We start from the raw sequence: 19447 nt of genomic DNA, 5'->3' as shown, positions 1-19447 counted from the left end.
CTTGCACCTGGATCAGGCACAAGATAATGAGGAGGGAGGGACGTAATGGTGCAGACCATCAGCAGGTCTTATACACACAGCCAGCTCATAGCAGAAAACTGCAAACTACCCTTGATTCTGCATTCATTGCTTTTCACGAATGCTGGCTATTTGCAGTAGGAGCCTCATAAATTTACCCTTAGAAACTATTCAGTGAGCCATGTCTTTTCTATTTTCATGAGAATCCCCCTCTTAAGATATTTTTCTCCCCTCCCTAACATGTAGTTTTGCCCTTCCTATATGCCACTCTGAAATTAGCCACCAGGAAGTTAACAGGACTCACCAAATGCAGTTCTTCTGCTGGATTTTCCTCTCTTCCTAAAGAGAGATGCCTGGTCTCAGTGCAACACCTATACTGGAACAGCTGAGACCAGGACACAGCATGCTATCACAAATTGATACAGATAAAGTAAACTATTCAGTCCTTTTTAAATTCAGAATAAAATGGTGACCTAAACATTTATTTCTAATCTCTTACAAAGACAAAGTATTATCTTTCTTGAACTTTCTTGCCTATTAAGAATACATTTTACTTTTGAGTTTTAGGTATTGGACAAGGAGCTGAGATCTTTTTTGATAGCATTGCACAATTAACACAAACTGGTTAGCAGGAAATATCAGTTTTTTTTAACAAATTAGTTATTACTAAAGTGCTCAAGCTTACAGTTTACTATGTTTCATAATTACTGTTTAATAATAAGCATTTTGCTAAACTCTGAAACAAAAACAGAAAATGGTGGAAAAACTCAGCAGGTCTAACAGCATCTGTGGAGAGAAAAAAAATAAGAGTTAACGTTTCGAGTCCTTATGACTCTTCTCCTTCGCTCTGAAGAAGAGTCATAAGGACTTGAAACATTAACGCTTTTTTTTCTCCGCACAGATGCTGTTAGACCTGCTGATTTTTTCCAGCATTTTCTGTTTCATTTCAGATTTCCAGCATCCGCAGTATTTTGTTTCTTGCTAAACTCTGAAGCTGTTTTATATGTCCAAATGCTGCCAGCTCCTGACAAACAGTTTGTGCATAGGTTTATCTTTGGTGCCACTGCCTAATACATATGTAATTCCGGTAATTTGGCAATGAGGTTTTATGTCTTCCAGACTGGCACCAGTCTCCGAAATCCGTTCCATGCATTGTTTGTGTTCCAACATGATGCAGTGTCGTGGTAACAGTGGACTCATCTTGAACAGCACACCTTCATCATCGTGCCTTAAATTATCCCTGTATTCTCTATTATCCAACAGATGGTAGACACAGAGCCTAGAAAGAACCAGGGCTTCGTATCTAGAAATTGGAGCTGCCAATGTCCAGAGAAATAACCAAGTTTAAAACAAAAAAACATGGGCCTGAATTTACATCTCGGCAAGTCCGGGAGCAGTTGGGAAACGGACCACTGACCGCGATCGGCCCCCGTCCGTGATTTCACGCTCGTTGGCCAATTAACGGCCAGCCAATGTGAAGCTGATATGATCAGCACTGCCTGGGTTGGGGGGTGGGAGGATGGCGAGCGCTGAAGTCAGCGTGGGCACGGGGAACACAGAATGAAAGCTCCCTGAAGGCAGAGAGCTGCCTCAGGGAGCTGAAGAATTTAAATACAAAACATAAAGATTTTGAAATCCGGAAAAAAATGCTCACGCATCAGAAACAGTCGCCTGAACATATACAACATGAAACTCCTGTCCAAACATTTTTTTTTTTTTATTTAATCATGGAAACTTCATCCTGCCCTTGGATGAGGTTTCCTGAAAAATGCAAAGGCCGCCTGGCCAATTTGCCCACCCGCCAACCATAAGGTTGGACAGGCAGCAAAAAATCCCAGTTAATTGCGCCTTTAATGGGCTTAATAGCCCTTGTTGGCTGATGTGCTTCCGAGTTTAGCACACGCCCGCTGACCAAAATATCGCGCCAGTGTGCGATGACATCGGGATGCTCATCTGATGTCATCGAGCACTATTTTACGCTCGAGTGTGTTGGGCGCGTGCCCACATGCCAAGCGAAAAGTTCTGCCCATGGAATTGTTCTTTTTTCACACGTTTTCATGATTTTTCAGGAGCAGGAATGCTTCTATCGTGACAGATAATTGAAGTTTCACTTTCAAGCCAGTATTAAGCTCTCATTTTAAATGATAGTCCCTAATGTATGAATGCTGCATGTTAAGGTAAAAATTTTGACTTTCAACAATCTGTTCAGCGTAGAAACTTTCAAGGTTCACACATTAGGAAGGATGTAAAGAAATTAGAGAGAGTTCAGAAAAGATCCATGACAATTTGGTTCCATGGATGAGGAACTCCAGCTGCTTGGAGCAATTGGAGAAGCTGTGGCTGTTCTTTTTGGAGAAGAGAAGATTAAGAGGAGATTTGGTAGAGTTTTCCAAATCATGAGGTGTCTGAACAGAGTAGATAAACTGTTCCCATTGGCAGAAGGGTCAAGAACCTGAAGACACCAATTAAAGGTGAGTTGCAAAAAAAGCAACGGGAAAATATCTGTAGGCAGCATATGCTTAGGATATGAAATGCACTACCCGAGAGTGTGGTGGACACTAATTTAATTGAGGCCTTCAAAAGAGAAGTTGATAATTATCTGAAGCAGAAAAATTTGCAGTGCCATGGGGAAAAGGTGGGCGAGCAGGGCTAGGTGATTTGCTCTTCCAGAGAGCCGGCAAGGACACCCTCTGAGTAATCTGTCTATCCAATTATTTGGATAAATGAGTTACAATTTCACATAATACCCCTGAAGAATTAACCCGTCACCAGGAACTCATGAGCAAGAAAATTACCCAGTGCTGTGCAGCATTATTTAGAAATTTTTTTAAAATTCACTTTGGGCAGAAGGTAATTCATTGCACTTTGTTACACAGTTGTTTTTTTAGAACATAAGAGAAAAAGAAGTTAAGAATTAGGAGCAGGGCGAGGCCTGCTCCACCATTCAATAAGATCTGACTGTGACCTCAACTCCACTTTGCTACCTGCCCCCAAATCATGTACGAGGACACCCTGATCCCGCTGTACCAAAAGCATTCTGCAGTCTCTCTCTATTTAAATAATATTCTGCTTTTCTATTCTTCCCACCAAAATGGACATCCTCATATTTTCCCACATTATATCCACCTGCCAACATTTTTGTCCATTTACTATCTATTTCTCTTTGCAGATACTTTGTGATCTCCCCACAACTTGCTTTCCTACCTACCTTTTTGTCGTCAGCCAAATTGTTACAATACAGTCTGTCCCTTCATCCAAGTTATTAAGATAGATTGTAAATAGTTGGGGCTCAGCACTGATACCTGTGGCACTCCAGTAGTTAGAGTTTGCCAACCTAGAAATGACTCATTTATACCGATTCTTTGCTTCCTGTTAGTTAGTCAATCTTCTATCCATGCTAATATATTACCCCCCAACACCATGAGCTCTTATCTTGGGTCATCACCTTTTAAGTGCCACTTTATTGAATGCCTCTTACACAACACCTACTGGTGTCAGCCTTTAGTCCCATTAGTTTTTCTCTTTTGAAGTGATTGTTTTAAATTCCTCCCTCCCTGTTGCCCTTTTACTCTCTACTACCCTTGGAATGCTTTTTGTGCCTTTTACCATGAAGACAGATACATAATACTTGTTCAAAGTCTCTTCCATTTCTTTGTTTCCCACTATTAATTCCCCAGTCTCATCCTGTAAGGGATCAATATTTACTTTAGCTACTCTCTTCCTTTTTATATACTTTTGGAAGTTCTTGCTGTCCATTTTTATATTTCTTGCTGGTTTACTCTCATATTTTAATTTCTCCCTCTTTATTAGTTTTTTAGTAAGCTTTTGCTGGCTTCTAGCATTTTCTTAATCTTCTGGCCTACTGCTAATCTTTGCAGCATTGTATGCATTTTCTTTCCATTTGATACCATCTTTATCTTCCTTAGTTAGCCACAGAAGTTGCATCCTTCTAATAGTCTTTCTTTCTCAATGGAATATATTTTTGCTGAGAGTTCTGAAACATCTCCTTAAATGTAAGCTATCGCTTATCTACCATCTTAATTTTTAATATATTTTTCAAGTCCATTGTAGTTAACTCTGTTTTCGTACCTTTGTAATTGCCTTTATTTAAGTTTAAAACTCTAGTTTCAGACCCAAGTTTCTCACCCTCAAACTGAATGTGAAATTCCATCATGTTACGATCACTCTTGCAATGGCATCCTTTATTATGAGAACATTTATTCTTTCTGTCTCATTATACATTACCAAATCTAAAATAGCCTGTTTCCTGGTTGGTTCCAGAAGATGTTGTTCTAAGGATCTGTCCAGAATATGCTTTATGAACTCATCCTCAAGGCAACCTTTGTCAATTTGATTTTTCCAATATATATGAATGATTGTAGTACCTTTCTTATAAGTCCCCATTATTTCTTGATTTATACTCTGTCCTACAGTGTAGCTACTGTTAGGTGGCCAACAAATTATTCTCACCACTGACTTATTTTCCCTGCTATTTGTTATCTCCACCCAAACTTATTCTCAATCTTGATATTCTAAGTCAAGGTCATTTTTCACCACTATACTGATCTCATCCTTTATTAATCAAGCTACCCCACTTCAATTACTTTTCTTCTCACCCTTCTGAAATGTCAAGTACCCTTCAATATTCAGTTCCCAGTGACGGTGACCTTGCAACCCCCTCTCTGCAATCATATCATACTCATTTATTCCTATTTGTGCTATCAATTCTTCCATCTTGTTATGAATGCTGTGTGCATTCAGATAAAAAGCCTTTAATCCTGTCTTTTTACCATTTTCGCTCCTCAACCTATTTGTGGGTGCATCCTTCTGTTTGTCTGCTTTGGCACTTCCAGTCACACTCTGGTTATCATTACCTGCTTTGGTACCCTGCACTATTGCCTTGTCCTTTCTCATTAACTTTGTAAATCTTGCCCATATCTACTCCTCCCACCTTCCCCCCTCCCATTGTCCACCACCCCCACTATTTATCTTAATGTCTGTTTGGTAAATGAAATGAGGTTAATGCCAGAAATACTAAACAGGCAAATGTGAAGAGATTCAAAGCTGCTCCAGCTGACATAAATATGAATCTAGTAAATGCATGAAACAATAATCATAAGAATCATGAACTACATTTATAAATCATTATCAATCATATTCAAGTAAGTACATGTTTATCATTTTACCACAATTCCACATTTTAATTCTAATGGATATAATTATCTGTACAGTAATTTATAGTTGCCTCTAAATTATCATCTTTAATGCTATTAATCTTGAAATAGGATAAAATAAGGTTATTTTCAGTCATTGAAAATAAGGACATTCTGCAACGCACAGAATATAATAAGAATGACTTTTTTTAGGACTATCGGTCAAATATTGCATGGGCATGTGTTTCTCTATCGCATTTTGTTAAAGTGCACCTATATAATTGTTGCTAGGTAGCACAGGACATGAATATTGCAAAGCTTTTCATCTTGCACTCATCAGGACAAATGCTGGTAGGCCAAAGTTCAAACAATAACAATTTATACCCCACAATTAAATACCATTTAAATACAATAACTACAATTTATGATCGCTACTATGCAGTGGCAAATCATTTTCCATGAGTTGTGTTTTCCACTAATAGATGCTGCCATCAGTCCAAAAAGACATTCTGCCTACCACATAATTGAGCAAGGTTGGGTATGAATTTCAGTGCCGATGTGAAGCCAGATAGATGGGCCGCACATCCCAACGATGGGCTGATCAATCAAACAACACATTCCTCTGGCTGCTCATAATCGGCAGATTACAGATCGTATTCAACCAGCTGCGCTTGCAAAACCCAAAGCAAAATGTCTGTTAAATGTGATTCCACGATTGTGTAGCACTTGCTGAACAATCCTGAGTGAGTTAATAGCTACACTAACAACCAATTTAAGATAATCAGTCAGGCTCTTAATGTGGCTCATTTATGCTTGCTATAAGTGATATACCTTCATACACAGGGACCCATTCTCTGCAAGCAAAAGGAATATGTTTAAGCCTTGCACCTTTTTTGAATTACCTGGAAGCATGGGGAGCCTATAGATCCCTGTTGCTTTCTCCATGGCAATGCCTCAGCTAATCAGATTCAGCTTGCCAACCAATCAGCACCCCTTTAACCTGTGGTATAAATTGTTGTGATCATTTGAAATTTGGCATTCTTGTGTTTGTCTTGATGAATGCAAGACAAAAAGCTTTGTCTCCCTTTTCAGCAGTACCTCCATAATTAACCAATTAGGACCAAGGAAATGTTACTCCTCCAAATAACTGGATGTTTGCTTGGCTCAGATGGCACCATTTGCCTCTGGTTCAGAAGATTGTTGGCTGAAGTTCACATTACAAGTTAAGAATATGAACTAGGTAAAGAACGTGGGACTGAAGGCATGCTGCACAGTCAGAGATTATATCCTTCAGTAATGATGATAAACCAATTGTGGAATCATCCCAGATATGCACTAAGTGCGGTAGCGGGCAGGTAAAACGATGTTTTACCTGCCGGCCGCAGTAGTGGCTTTTCACGCCATATTGTCCCAAACCCACCGCATTAATTATGCATTACCGGGAAACACGCCGTTTTCATGGTGGGTGGGCTCTCATTCGCCCGCCGTGCTCCATCACGCCAGAAGCAATATTTAAAGTGCAGCCGTGCACACACCTCTCAGCGCTTCCAGACCACAACTGCTGCAAAGAAGACATGGCCCCAAAAGGCAAAATGACTGCAACCCCCAGGCTTAATGATGCGTCCCTTGAGTGCCTTTTGGATGCTGTAGAGGCCCGCTGTGATGTCCTCTACCACTGTTCTGGCTGCAGTATGGGCAGCAACATCACCAATCTGGCTTGGGAGGTGGTGTTCAGCACCAACGCCCCCTTGAAAAAGAGGCACCCAGTGACGCAAAAGGGTGAATGATCTCCTCCGTTCTGCCAGGGTAAGTCACTCTTCTCATCACTCTCAACTCACACACTCTCAAACCCATCACACGTCCACAGGGCCCTCACTCACTGCCAGTTCAAGGGACATCTCTCACATAGACCTTCATTGTCCTCATCCCATCCATGGGACCACTCACCACCCACACAGGCCAGGCATAGTTACTATCTGGCCCAGCAGGCATCCTGCTTACACCCTCGCAGAACAAGCTGGCACACAACAAGAAGGAGAGGTCGCAGAGTGGTGGAGGAATGCCTGAGATCAAGGTCCTCACGGACTTTGAAAACAGAGCTATCCAGCAGGCCAGTGAGGATCCGGACCTGTTCTGTGCTGATGGTGAGGTCGGCGGTGCTCTACCAAGTGAGGATCCAGCAGTGCAACATTCACCAGACAACCATGCTGTGAGTGATGTGCCCTGTTTCACAAGCCACTGCCGTGCACTAATTATCTCCCCTTGCTTTCACAGGCACATCTGCTGAACAGCCGACAGAGTCCACGATCCAGGGCCTCCAATCAAGCTCATAAGAAACCTCTGAAGAGGAATCTGAAGGCACCCTCCCTAAAGTCCCATCACAGCGCTCACCCACACCCTCCACCAGTGCAGAGACACACACCTCGGTGGGACCTAGCTTTAGAGTAACCTCGGGATCACAATCTGGTGAGCGCATCACACTTTCTGATCCACAGCAGGCAGAGACAGAGACTTCCCAGGTCCCCGACACTCGGAGGACTTCTGGAGACCAGACATTTGCTGGGTCTGAGTCAGATGATGAGCCTCTGGATTCGGACATGTCACAGTTGCTAGAGCTACAAAGGCAAGCTCGGGAACATCAGGAAGGGATGCCTGCTACTCTCAGATTGCAAAGCACAATGGAGGAGTCCGTCTGCCTTCAGTCTAAGGTGATAGAGCCGGCATGCCAATGCACTGAGGTCAACACTGGTAGGCCGTGGAGACCTTGATCCAGGATGTCGTTCCTGCATTGCTGCGCAGGCTGAACTCCATCGCCGACACCACAGTTACCCTCCAACAGTGTGTACACGAGAGGAGTGTGGGGCAGCCCGATCTCACTCCAGCTACCCATTCCACTCACTGAGTCAGCCAGGGGCCCACGGGCACCCATGTGGGGAAGATCAGCAGGTGTATCTCCCAGGGCCATCCATCCAGGTGACCCCGAGAGTGTCCGGCCCATCCGAATCCCCGCTTCCTGTGAGCTCAGCAGCTCCAGCTCCACAGATCAAGGAGGGTGCCACTACCACACAGCAGGACCTGGAAAGCAGGCCCTCCAGATCTAGGCCCTCCAGAGGACACCCGCCAAGGTCATCACAGCAGGCTGCCTCCACCTCCTCTGTGGATGTCCGGGGAGCACTAAAATGTAGTGGCAGGGTTAGAAAGGTTAAGAAGATGTAACTCTTTCGAGTTATCAACAGATCGCATGTAACTCTTTCGAGTACATTCACAGTTCTTGGTTTTCCGGGAGTGGGACATGAACCCACAACCTTCTGATTCAAAGGCGAGGGTGCTATGAACTGAGCCACAGCTGACACCTCTTGCACAGCCAGGGTACAGATGTTAATCACTTGTACATAATGTTCACTATTGTAAATAACCTCCCAAGAATGTCTCCCTGCCTATGGCTCCTTGTTCTGATGAGCAGTGTTCTTGTCACTCAGATGCGAAACCTTTCTGCACAAGATAAAGGCAGGTGTCTCAGTCCAGGGCCTCTTCCCGGTGCTTTGTGCTGCCTTCAGACCAAAGTGATGATCCAGCCTCACACTCCCTGGACGCATTACTGATGCCTGCACCTTGATGCTGCTTGTCATTGCTGCCAGAATGTCGTGAGCAGGCTTCACAGAGTTCTCTCATTCTCTCTGTGTGCTCTCAGCACCTTTAAAGTGGGGCTGTCCCCTATCTCTTCAGCATCTGTGACCAGTGACACTGTGCTCCTGAAGGGCTCAGATGCTGAAGGCGGACAAAGGATCAGGTGCATTCAAAGTTTCATGGCTGTGCCTCCATGATATGACCCTGATCACAGAGCACAAGCGAGCTGCCATCGGCCAGACACGAGTCAGACATTCACAGAGGCTATTTGATGATCTATGGAGTGTCCTCACTGCATATCATCATCATTCTCCTGCAATTGAGCGACTTCTCATGCCTCCACTGCGTCTCAATGACAGGAGCATTATCACAGAGAATGTGTGCGCTGCCATAAGCCAGACTGGAGTCAAACGTTCACAGATGCAATGTGAGGATCCATGGCGCCTCTTCACTGCATGTCGTCATTACCCTCCACAAATCTAGCAACTATGAGGGCCTCCTGAGTGTACCTACCTTGTCTGGCCAGTGCAAGTGCCTCACCGTCATCATTGAGGACCTCCTCACCCTCTTCACTGTCAACATCCTTCACATCGGAAGAGGCCACCAGCTCCTGCATCTCCTCCTCAACCAGCTCCTCTCCCTGTTTCAACACCAAGTTGTAAAGGGCTCAGCAGATGACGACGATTCGTGACAGCCTTTGTGGACTGTATTGCAGGGCTCCACCAGACCAGTCCAGGCATCAGAACCTCATTTTCAGCATCCCAATGGTTTGCTCCACTATGTTGCAAGCTGCAACATGAGCCTCGTTACACCTTCGCTCTGCTGCAGTCTGAGGCCACCGCACGTGTGTCATCAGTCACATCCTCTGCAGGTAGCCCTTGTCCCCTAGGAGCCAACCCTGCAGCCTCTGTGCACCCTGGAAGACATCAGGGATCTGTGACCGATTGAGAATGTAGGAGTCGTGGACATTCCCTGGGAATGGTGTGTAGACCTGCAGGATGCATTTCAGTTAGGCGCACACCAGCTGCACATTCAGTGAATGGAAGCCCTTGCGGTTGACATAGTTGACCGCGTGTTGCAACGGAGATCTGAGCGCCATGTGAGTGCAGTCAACCAAACCCTGCACCTGTGGGAAACCCAAGATCTGGGCAAATCCAATCACTCTTGCGTCCTGCCTCTCTTGGCCCCAGGTGAAATGCACAAAGTTGTGTGTCCTCGCGAGGATGGTATCCGTGACCTCATGGATGCATGTGTGGGTGGAGGCTTGTGATATCCCACAGAGGTCACCTGTGGAGCCCTGAAAGGAGCCACTGGCGTAAAAATTAAACGCCGTGGTCACTTATACGGCCACTGGCAGTGGATGCCCTCCATGTCCCACTTGCACCAAATCCTGGCAGGTGTGACCGACCAGTTCCCTAGACATGCACAGTCTTCAGCGACACTGGTTCTCGGTCATCTGCAGGAATGAAAGGCGGTGTCTATAGACCCTGGATCTAGCTAGGCGCCGACCGATGATGGCTCACTGTGCTGTTCAGCAGCATGTGTGGGAGCCCCAGCCACCCTCTCTTCCTGGGGATGCTGCTCCTCTCTCTGCACAGCCAGGCCCCACCGTCTCCACTCTCTGTATGCCATGAGGTATAGAGCTAATTTACCTGGCTTCATGGTCCTGATATGTTCCTCCTGTAGGATGAAAAAGCGAGACTCATGGGGTAACTTGGGTATACTAAGAACCTCTCTTGGTTAAGTCTGAAGGCCCCTTAATGCATCCCAGAGAGTGCTGGCCACCACTTGGATGTCCAGAGTTTAGTGCGTTGCATGGCTGCCCAAAACCCCAACCGCCTCCGCCCCACTCCAACTGACCGATTAGCGACAGCTTTGTCCACTGGACTGCATGCTGTGCTCTCAGCTTAGGTGCAGGCATTCTCCTAACCCGCACTGCAAGGCTGCACTGTTAGCTTGCACCATGGGGGAGACTGGTCCAAACTGGGATGATGACATTGCAAGGGGCTGTGAGCGCCTCCACCAGTGACTGCTCCATGGCCAACTTTGGCAAGGAGATTGTATAACATGCCCAGCCATCCAATTGTTCTGCAGTCCACTAAAATGCTCATTAGTTTGCAATTTATGCCCGAGGGGTGAAAAGCACCAGAGCACTTGATGTTACTGTGCACTCACCTCCAAGTCCTCCTCAAAGTGCAGCCCACCAAGTACACGCCTTATATATGCTGCACGCCAATATGTGTGGATGATCCAGCGTGGAGTGATGATTTGGCAGGCTGGCCTTATAATGATATGCAGATGAGGTTCCTGACATCCGATGGTGGGAAACACGGCCCATCATCGACAGGCTGAGCAGACGATTGCAAACATGTTTCACGATGCGATATCTGGCCTTCTCGCCATATTATCCACTCATGCTGTCGAGCATGTCCAACGCTAGCGGGCACAGGAAACTCCGCCCTTCTGCCTACCTGATTAGGTGGCTGTTAAACATCCCACATCTCTAAGAGAAGAAAGCCAGGAGCTCCCCCTGGTGTTGAAGCTAATCTCCCTCTTGCAACTAACACTGCAAATTGATGAACTCGTCTTTATTTCATTGCTTGCTGTGTGACATACTACTGCAGAATGACTGCCATGTTTGTTTAGAGGAGCCTCCTAATTTACAAAATAATTTGTTCTGTATGAAACACTTTAAAATGTCTGCTAGTATGTATAGATACTAATATATAATATATTTAAAATCTTCCCTCTGCGTATACTTCCTGCCAGTTCTCTCCGTTTTATATCTTGGGGTACAATCCCTGCCGTGACTTTGGTCGAGGATCAGCGAAAACCTCCAAGAAGTGGCATAAACAGCTGCTTACATTCCTTTGAGTTTTAGTTACAGTGGTCAATTAGGGAGCTCTCCCAAAAATTACTGCCTTTTGTTTCCACATTTATAATGGAAATTGCCTACGTAAATCTATTATCCTGCATTTATATCTTCCCCCAGTAGAGGCCCTGCAGCATCACTGCAGACTGGAGCATATAGATTACAGCTTAACACGTTCACTTTGGCTCTTTCTATTATAAATGTGGACATTGAAATTTATAATGGAAATACTGAAACAGGAACACAATGTACGACTTTAAAATGGAGACTAAATTATGCCTGTGTCTTGTTCCACATATCCCCCACCCCCTAACGCTGCATCACCTGAAGACTATACTTGATCATGACTTCCATGTGCAACATCCGGAGAATCAACTAGCATATTATAAATATTGTTACTTCAGTCTCATCAGCATACCGTAGTTCTCTATCAAAAAGTTTTGAACTGCTGCCTTCATCTCCCCAACTATCTTTTTTTGAAACACTGCTTAGGACTGGTGAATCATGTAATGCTCACATGAGAATATCTTTCAGCTTTTGGATGTTGCAGAGATGTATTACAAGCTTTTTGCAACTAAACCAGTTGTTCTGGTCAGTACATTATCTCATTCTTTGGGGAAGATACTGGCGTCTCATTACACTTTGGCCAAGCAGCCCTTTGGATTGCACATTTTCCATTCTTGCATGCTTTCTGACCCAAAGGATGTTATGATGACAATTCTTAGCTGTCAGGAAGCCCTTCACAGTCACTGGGGCCAGCTGGAGCAATGCTCTCAGCTCAGTACCCTCTTTTCCACAGCTGTTGCCTTATGGATAATGTGCTATGTCCAGAAATGTACTTTTGCCAAAAGAATTACATGTAGTACTTGTGTCTGAAAGAAGTTTCTGCCGTCAGAATCATATCATTTATTTTTAAAGACGTGCCATTGGACTGCACTACTTCACTCCAAATCCTTGGGGGTCATTTTGACTTTGTGCACAAATGCAAAACAGGTCAAACTTTTACACCTCTTGATTTTTATCTCCATTGACTTTGCATTTTGAGATCAAATTGCTTTAAGAAACCCAGCTGAATAAGTGTGAATGTGTAGACTATAAATGAGGACAGGATCAGACTGAGCTGCGATCCTATCTCCCTAACATCCCCCACAATTAAATAGTCTGTCAAAGGGGTGCCGGCACCCACTGGAATTGTATCCGAGCAAAATCAGTGGCTCCAGGAGAGATGGGGAGTAGAGGGAAGAAAATTTATTCAAAAGCAGATCTAGACCGAACCATCTTATATGTGGCAGTAAAGGCATTTTTGAAATTCTTACTGAGACATAGGGCACTACTTTCTGCATTTTGCAATGTTGATTTACAACAATTGTAACTTGAGTTGCCAAGTTAAGTTAAGCTTTAAGCATGAGCAATCAGGACACAAATTGCACTCAAAATTGTGCTCGTTTTAAGAAGTTTTTTTCTCCTTACTTTTCTGTGCAGACTCATTCCCGTATCTCTGAATGTAAAATCTGCCGTGAATCAGCGGCAATGGGCAGCATTTTAGAATGTAATTTAAAAAAGACATCACTAGATATTTCCTGATGTACGTACAAATGGTAACTTAGTGTAGTTTTACTAAAACACCTAAAAATTGGGTTTATCAGTAAAAATAGCATTTTAATCTACCTGAGTCGACCGATTTTATACAAGAGAAGATTGCTTCACTAGTTACATTGGTGTACAGTAATCAGTTCCTTAGTATTTTTTTAAAAAAGCTTTTAGAAGGTTCTTATTAGTTCCCTTGCACCTAAAAAAAAACCCTTGGGCTACCCAAATAAAACACTTTTTCAGTAATTGGTTTAAAATGAGGCCATGATCTTTGTAAGTAGCTTTGCATTAATACTGCCAATTTACCATGTCGAAACTGACAAGTTTCAAAAGGAATGTGATTATGGCAATTTTTAAATGGAAGGGGTCTGTCCCTCAAGCATGGAGGCCAGGTGGGTAAGTTGGGGGGTGGTCAACAGTTTAATGGGATTGGGTTCAAGGGAGCAGGAAGTTGGTCTGTGAATGAGATGAGCTTGGAGAGGACATTGATGAGACGTGCAAGAAACTTGAGAGAGAGAGAGAGAGAGAGAGACAAGGATTCAGAGGAAGATGTATTGCAGGTGGAGAGGTTTGCCTTACTCAGCAAAGGGAGTACTAGCAACAGAAGCTGAATAAATAGTCTTTATCTTTGTGATAAGAAATCCATCAGTACCTTGCACTTGATATTCGCAGTTGAGGGTGGAACTGGTACAGGAGAGGAATTTGTGGATATAGTTGGGAATGAAGCAATGAAGATGAGGATTATCTTTGCTTGCCAGAATGATCGTAGAATGGTAGGCAATTGTGTCAGAAGAGAGTGAGGCTCGATAGCACTTGAAATAGTCCAGTCAGATCTGGGATGGATGGCTAAGCCACTTACCAGCAAGAAGGACCAAGATAGGAGAGAGTAAAGATTTTGTTGGGTACAAGGGCATGAAAGGTGAAGGTGCGGGAGTGTTACAGAAGTATCATACTGAGTAGAAGACCAGGCTGTTGGGAGTTTGGAAGTGCAGTTGTAAATCGTTGCCATAACAAGAAAAATAACCACAATGGCAGATAATGAATGTTTTGCTGGGTATAAGAGCATCAAAGGTGGAGGTCAGGGTGTGGTTGTACAAATCAATGCCTGTTAAGGTATCATAACAAATGGGGGGCCAAATGTTGGTGAGTTCAAAGTTTTAAACTGCAGTTGTAAGCCTAATAATCAAGCAATTATGTGTGTTAACTTTGCTAATTTAGCATCAAAAACAAGACGAAGAAGTGCTGTACAGAAAATGTTAACAGACTACTCGGTTTAACAACTCCAACCATTCCTGCCTCTCCAAGAATAGATTAACAAATGTTAGAAAAAAGTGGATATTAGATTAGATATTGCAATTTTAAGGTGATTTGACTTTTAAGAAAAATCACTATATATAGAGTTTCATTATATCTCAACTGTCTTGCTAATGGCATGTTGAACATAAACCAAACAATGTAAACCAACCTTAATTTTCAAGGAAAATTATCTTGCACACAAGATACTTGTGCAGCTCATCCAAGGTGTCAGCCTTGGCCCAATTGGTAGCACTTTCACCTCTGATTCTGAAGGTCATGGGAACAATTCCCCACTCCAGAGACTAGAGCACCTAATCTAGGCCGGCACTTCACTGTCGTGCTGAGAGAGTGCGACTCTTTCGCAAGTGTTATCTTTTAATGGACACGTTAAAACGAGCCCCCAGTTAACAACTCAAGTAAAGATCCCATGCCATTATTTGAAAAAGAGCAGGGTCGTTCTGCTGGTATCCTAGCCAGCAATTATCCCTCAACCAGTATCTAAAACAGATGATCTGTTCATTTATTTCAATGCTGCTGGTGGAACATTACTGTGCACAAAATAGCTACTGTGTTTTCTATATTGCAGCAGTGACTTCACTTCAAAAGTACCTCATTGGCTGACACTCTAGTGCAGTAATGAGTTATTGCACCATAGAAGGTGTCACCTTTTGGATGAGACGTTAAACCGAGGCTCCATCTGCCTGCTCGGATGGATGTAAAAGATCCCATGGCACTATTTCGAAGAAGAGCAGGGGAGTTATCCTTGGTGTGCTGGCCAATATTTATCCCTCAATCAACATCACAAAAACAGATTACCTAATCATTATCACATTGCTGGTTATGGGAATATACTGTGCAATAATTGACTGCTAGGTTTCCGACATTATAACAGTAACTACACTTCAAAAGTACTTCATTGGCTGTTTAATGCATTACAACATCCTGAGCTCATGAGAGATATTATGTAAATGCAAGCCTTTATTAATACATATACCGCACAGTCTCCTTTTGCCTGGATCTAGATCCTGGTTCTGTTCCTTACCGATTTGTTACACTCTATGTCTCTTTGCCATTTATTTCACTTCTAATATGTATTGTTTTTGCAACAGAGCTTAAGTGCATTGTTTTTTCTGTGCCTAAGGCCCTAGGCTCTGGAATTCCCTTCCTAAACCTCTTTGCCTCTCCACCGCCCTCTCCTCCTTTAAGATGCTGTTTAAAATCTATCTGTTTGACCAACATTTTGGTCACCAGTCTCCAAAGGTGGGATTTTGCTGTAAAAATAATGGGAAAATTAACAAGTTATGTATGGGCAAATTGGAGAGTAACCTCCAGTGACCGCACATATGCAATCAACATGGAAATTCAGAAGTTGCTGATCAAGATGTGCCATTCTTTCAAAAGCTGCACAATGATATCTTGCCATCTGGCTCACCATTAAAGTTCCTGAAGTTGCTGCACTTATATCATTGATACAACTAAACGTTCCAAAATTTAGGGTTTGCCCATTGCATTCTAAGCACTCTTATAACCAATATCCTTCAGGGAAGGATATTTGCCATCCTTACCTGGTCTAGACTACATGTGACCCAGACTCACAGCAATGTAGTTGACTCTTAACTGCTTTCTGAAATGGCCTAGCAAGCCACTCATTTGTACCAAACCACTATAGAAAAGTAAAAAAAAAATTAATCCAGTTGGACCACCTGCATTGCCCTTGGCACCAGAAATGACATTGGCACACCCTGCCCAGTTGAGCTTATTAAGTCATCCTTACTAACATTGAAGGACTTGTGCCAGAATTGGGAGAGCTGTCCCTCAGATTAGTCAAGAAACAGCCTGACAAAGTCTTACCAACTGGATCATACCTTAAAGACAATGTCCCAGACTTCTCCATCACCATTCCTGGTTCTGTCAGCAGGACGGACCCACCAGAGGTGATGGGTGACACAGTGTTAAACAGTTCTCAACATTGACTCCAAACTCCATGAAGCCACTTGGCTCCTGACCTCATTATAACCTTGGTCCAAACATGGACAAAAAAGCTGAATCCAAAACTGCCTTTGACAACAAGACAGCATTTTACTGAGGTAGAATCTAGGAGACCTAGCAAAATTGAAGTCAATGGGAATGGGAGAAAACTCTCCACTGCTGGGAGTCTCATCTAGCACGAAGAAAGGTGGTTGTGGTTGTTTGAGGCTTATTATCTCAACCTCAGGACATCACTGAAGGGCGGTGTCCTAGGCCCAACCATCTTTAGCTGCTTCATCAATGACCTTCCCTCCATCATAAGATCAGAAGCGGGGATGTTCACTGATGATTATTGTTACGACCAGTCCCAGGGTGAGGTACCCCAAATTGTTCCTGGGTGAGGAGGGATGAATCGGCTCCTCTTCTTTATTCAACCCCCTCGGTTGATCACAACAAGGTTAATTTAAAAGGGATCCCTTCCCTCGTGGATACCTTTTCCCAGCCCAAATGTATTTATGTCTTGAAAGGAGCCAATTTAACCAGACTTTTTCAAGTAAAAAAAAGTGTTTATTAGTTACTAAAACTCGAGAAAAAAATAATGAAAGCACAACATACATACATACACAGATTAGAAATGAGAAGTGAGACCAGAAATAAAGGTTGAAAAAAGGTATACGAATCAGTCTTTTAGCTTGTCTGTGATGAGTAGATGGTGAAACGTTGCGGCCATTAAACTGGATGACTCCTGTAGAGCTGACTTTGGCAGTTGAGCAGTGGATTTGGAGATTCCTGGTTCTGCAGGTTAGCTGAAAGGAGTTGTCCTGTTTCCTTTTTGACTGTGGCTTTGCTGACTTGTGACTTGCTTCCAGCAATCAAAGAGAAAGGACTTTTTACTTGCCAGTGCAGGGATGCCTAGCTGATGTTCTTCAGCTGTGACCTTCACAGCACACAGTAGCACACCAAAACAGAACAGAACACCAAAACAAGCACACAGAACTAAGGTTGCAATTGGCTTTTTAACCCCTTTTCTTGTGTAATTCTGGAAGGGAAAAAAAAACAAATGTGTCTTTTGCCCAGACTTGCTTTCTTTTCAACTCACATCATATCCAAAGTCTGGGATATAGCACATAGGAAGTGGTTTCTGCTGAGATGATAATCAGCCTTCATTATCTCCGCAACCACAGGAGATTACAGTTCAGTTTGCATTGCGTTATTTCCTTTGACGTGCTTCTGTCTGAAGCACCTTTTTAGGTGCGACATTCCATTCTCTCTGGAGCAGTTGGTCAAGTAATCCACATAGGAATTTTCCAGCAAGTGGTTAGCTTACAGTCTCAGCCAGTTTTTGGTTGTAGGTCCTTTTTAAAAAAACATAGGTCTTACTTAAAAGTTCAATATGTCCATAAGTGATTCAGGTCTATGACCCGTGGTCATGACACTGCACAGTGTTCAGTGCCATTTGTGATTCATCAGATATGCAGCAAGACCTGGACTGATAAGTGGCAAGTAATATTCACACCACACAATTGCCAGACAATAACCATCTCCAACAAGAGAGAACCTAACCCTCTCCCCTTGACATTCAAAGGCATTACCATTGCTGAGTTCCCCACTATCAACCTACCTGGGGGTTGCCTTTGACCAGAAACTGAATTGGAACAGCCATATAAATACTGTGGCTACAACAGCAGGCCACAGACTAGGAATTTTGCAGTGAGTAACTCACCTCCTGATTCTCCAAAGTCTTTCCACATCAACAAAGCACAAGTCAGGAGTATGATGGAATACTCTCCACTTGCCTGAATGAGTGCAGCTCCCAAAAACATTCAAGAAGCTCTACCCCATCCTGGACAAAGCTGCTGCTTGATCAGCACCCCTTAAACTGTCACTCCCTCCACCACTGGCACATAGTGACAGCAGTGTGTACCATATGCCTCCTTCAATAGATTCGCGAAAATCTGCAACCTCGACTACCTAGCAGGACAAGGACAGCAGGTGCATGGGAACGCAAGTTCCCCTCCAAGCCACATGCCATTCTGACTTGGAACTATATCGCCGATCCTTCACTATCGCTGAATTAAAATCCTGAATCACCATAATAGCATGTGGGTGTGCTTACACCAGATGGACTGCAACAATTCAAGAAAGTGTCTCACCATCATCTTCTCAAGGGCAATTAGGTATGGGCAATAAATGCTGGCCTTGACAGTGACATCTTCATCCCATGTCAAAAAAAAATGCAATTAGCGATTCTATGTTCATAGTGTCAGAAGAGTAAATTAATGTCAGAACAGTACAGTGTAACGCAAAGATTATAGAATTATTCACATTTAAGATGACTCACAGAAGGATCTATATGAAAAGTTTAAAGAGTTGGCTGGAGTTTAAATGGCTCAGAAATACCAATTCTGATGTAAGAGCTTTAGAACAGAGGACAGGAGAAATTATAGGGTTATGAAGATGCAAAATTCACTTCTGGGTTTAACGGTCAAGACAGAAATGATGTCAACATTCAAGATTAGATGAATGGAAAGGATTAAAGGCCAATGGAAACAGGATGAGAAAATGTATTCTCAACTATCTGCTCATGTGGAGGGCACAGGACTGGTCCATCTAAATGACCAGACTGTGGGCGGAATTGTCCAGTCCCTTTGGTGGCAGGTGTCAAGGCGGGCATGGGCAGACAATATGGCGAGAAGGCCAAAATCGGTTTTACGCTGCCGTGAAACCAGTTTGCGATTTTCCGCTCCACCCATCAATGGCGGGCCACGTTTTCCACCACCGCACATTGAGAATCTAATTTCAATACTTTAGCATCTCATTATAAGTCCTGCTTGCCAGAATCATCCGCCCACGCTGGATCATCATGCCGATGTGTTTCACAACTGAACATAAGCGACCTGCACCGGCGAGTTACACTTAACTC

The 19447-nt window shown here is 43.5% G+C and overlaps 1 protein-coding gene across 1 annotated transcript in view; it reads left to right on the top strand.

Moving 5' to 3' along the window:
• LOC144697119 (A disintegrin and metalloproteinase with thrombospondin motifs 19-like) overlaps window positions 1-19447 on the top strand; it is a 538939-nt gene that overhangs the window by 498236 nt on the left and 21256 nt on the right. The window lies entirely within an intron of this gene.

The sequence above is a fragment of the Cetorhinus maximus genome, chromosome 2, assembly GCF_964194155.1.
Source record: "Cetorhinus maximus chromosome 2, sCetMax3.hap1.1, whole genome shotgun sequence".
In the NCBI taxonomy this organism is placed as follows: Eukaryota; Metazoa; Chordata; class Chondrichthyes; order Lamniformes; family Cetorhinidae; genus Cetorhinus; species Cetorhinus maximus.
Note: the sequence above shows the minus strand (reverse complement) of the source record. Positions and strands in the feature narration are given on the sequence as shown.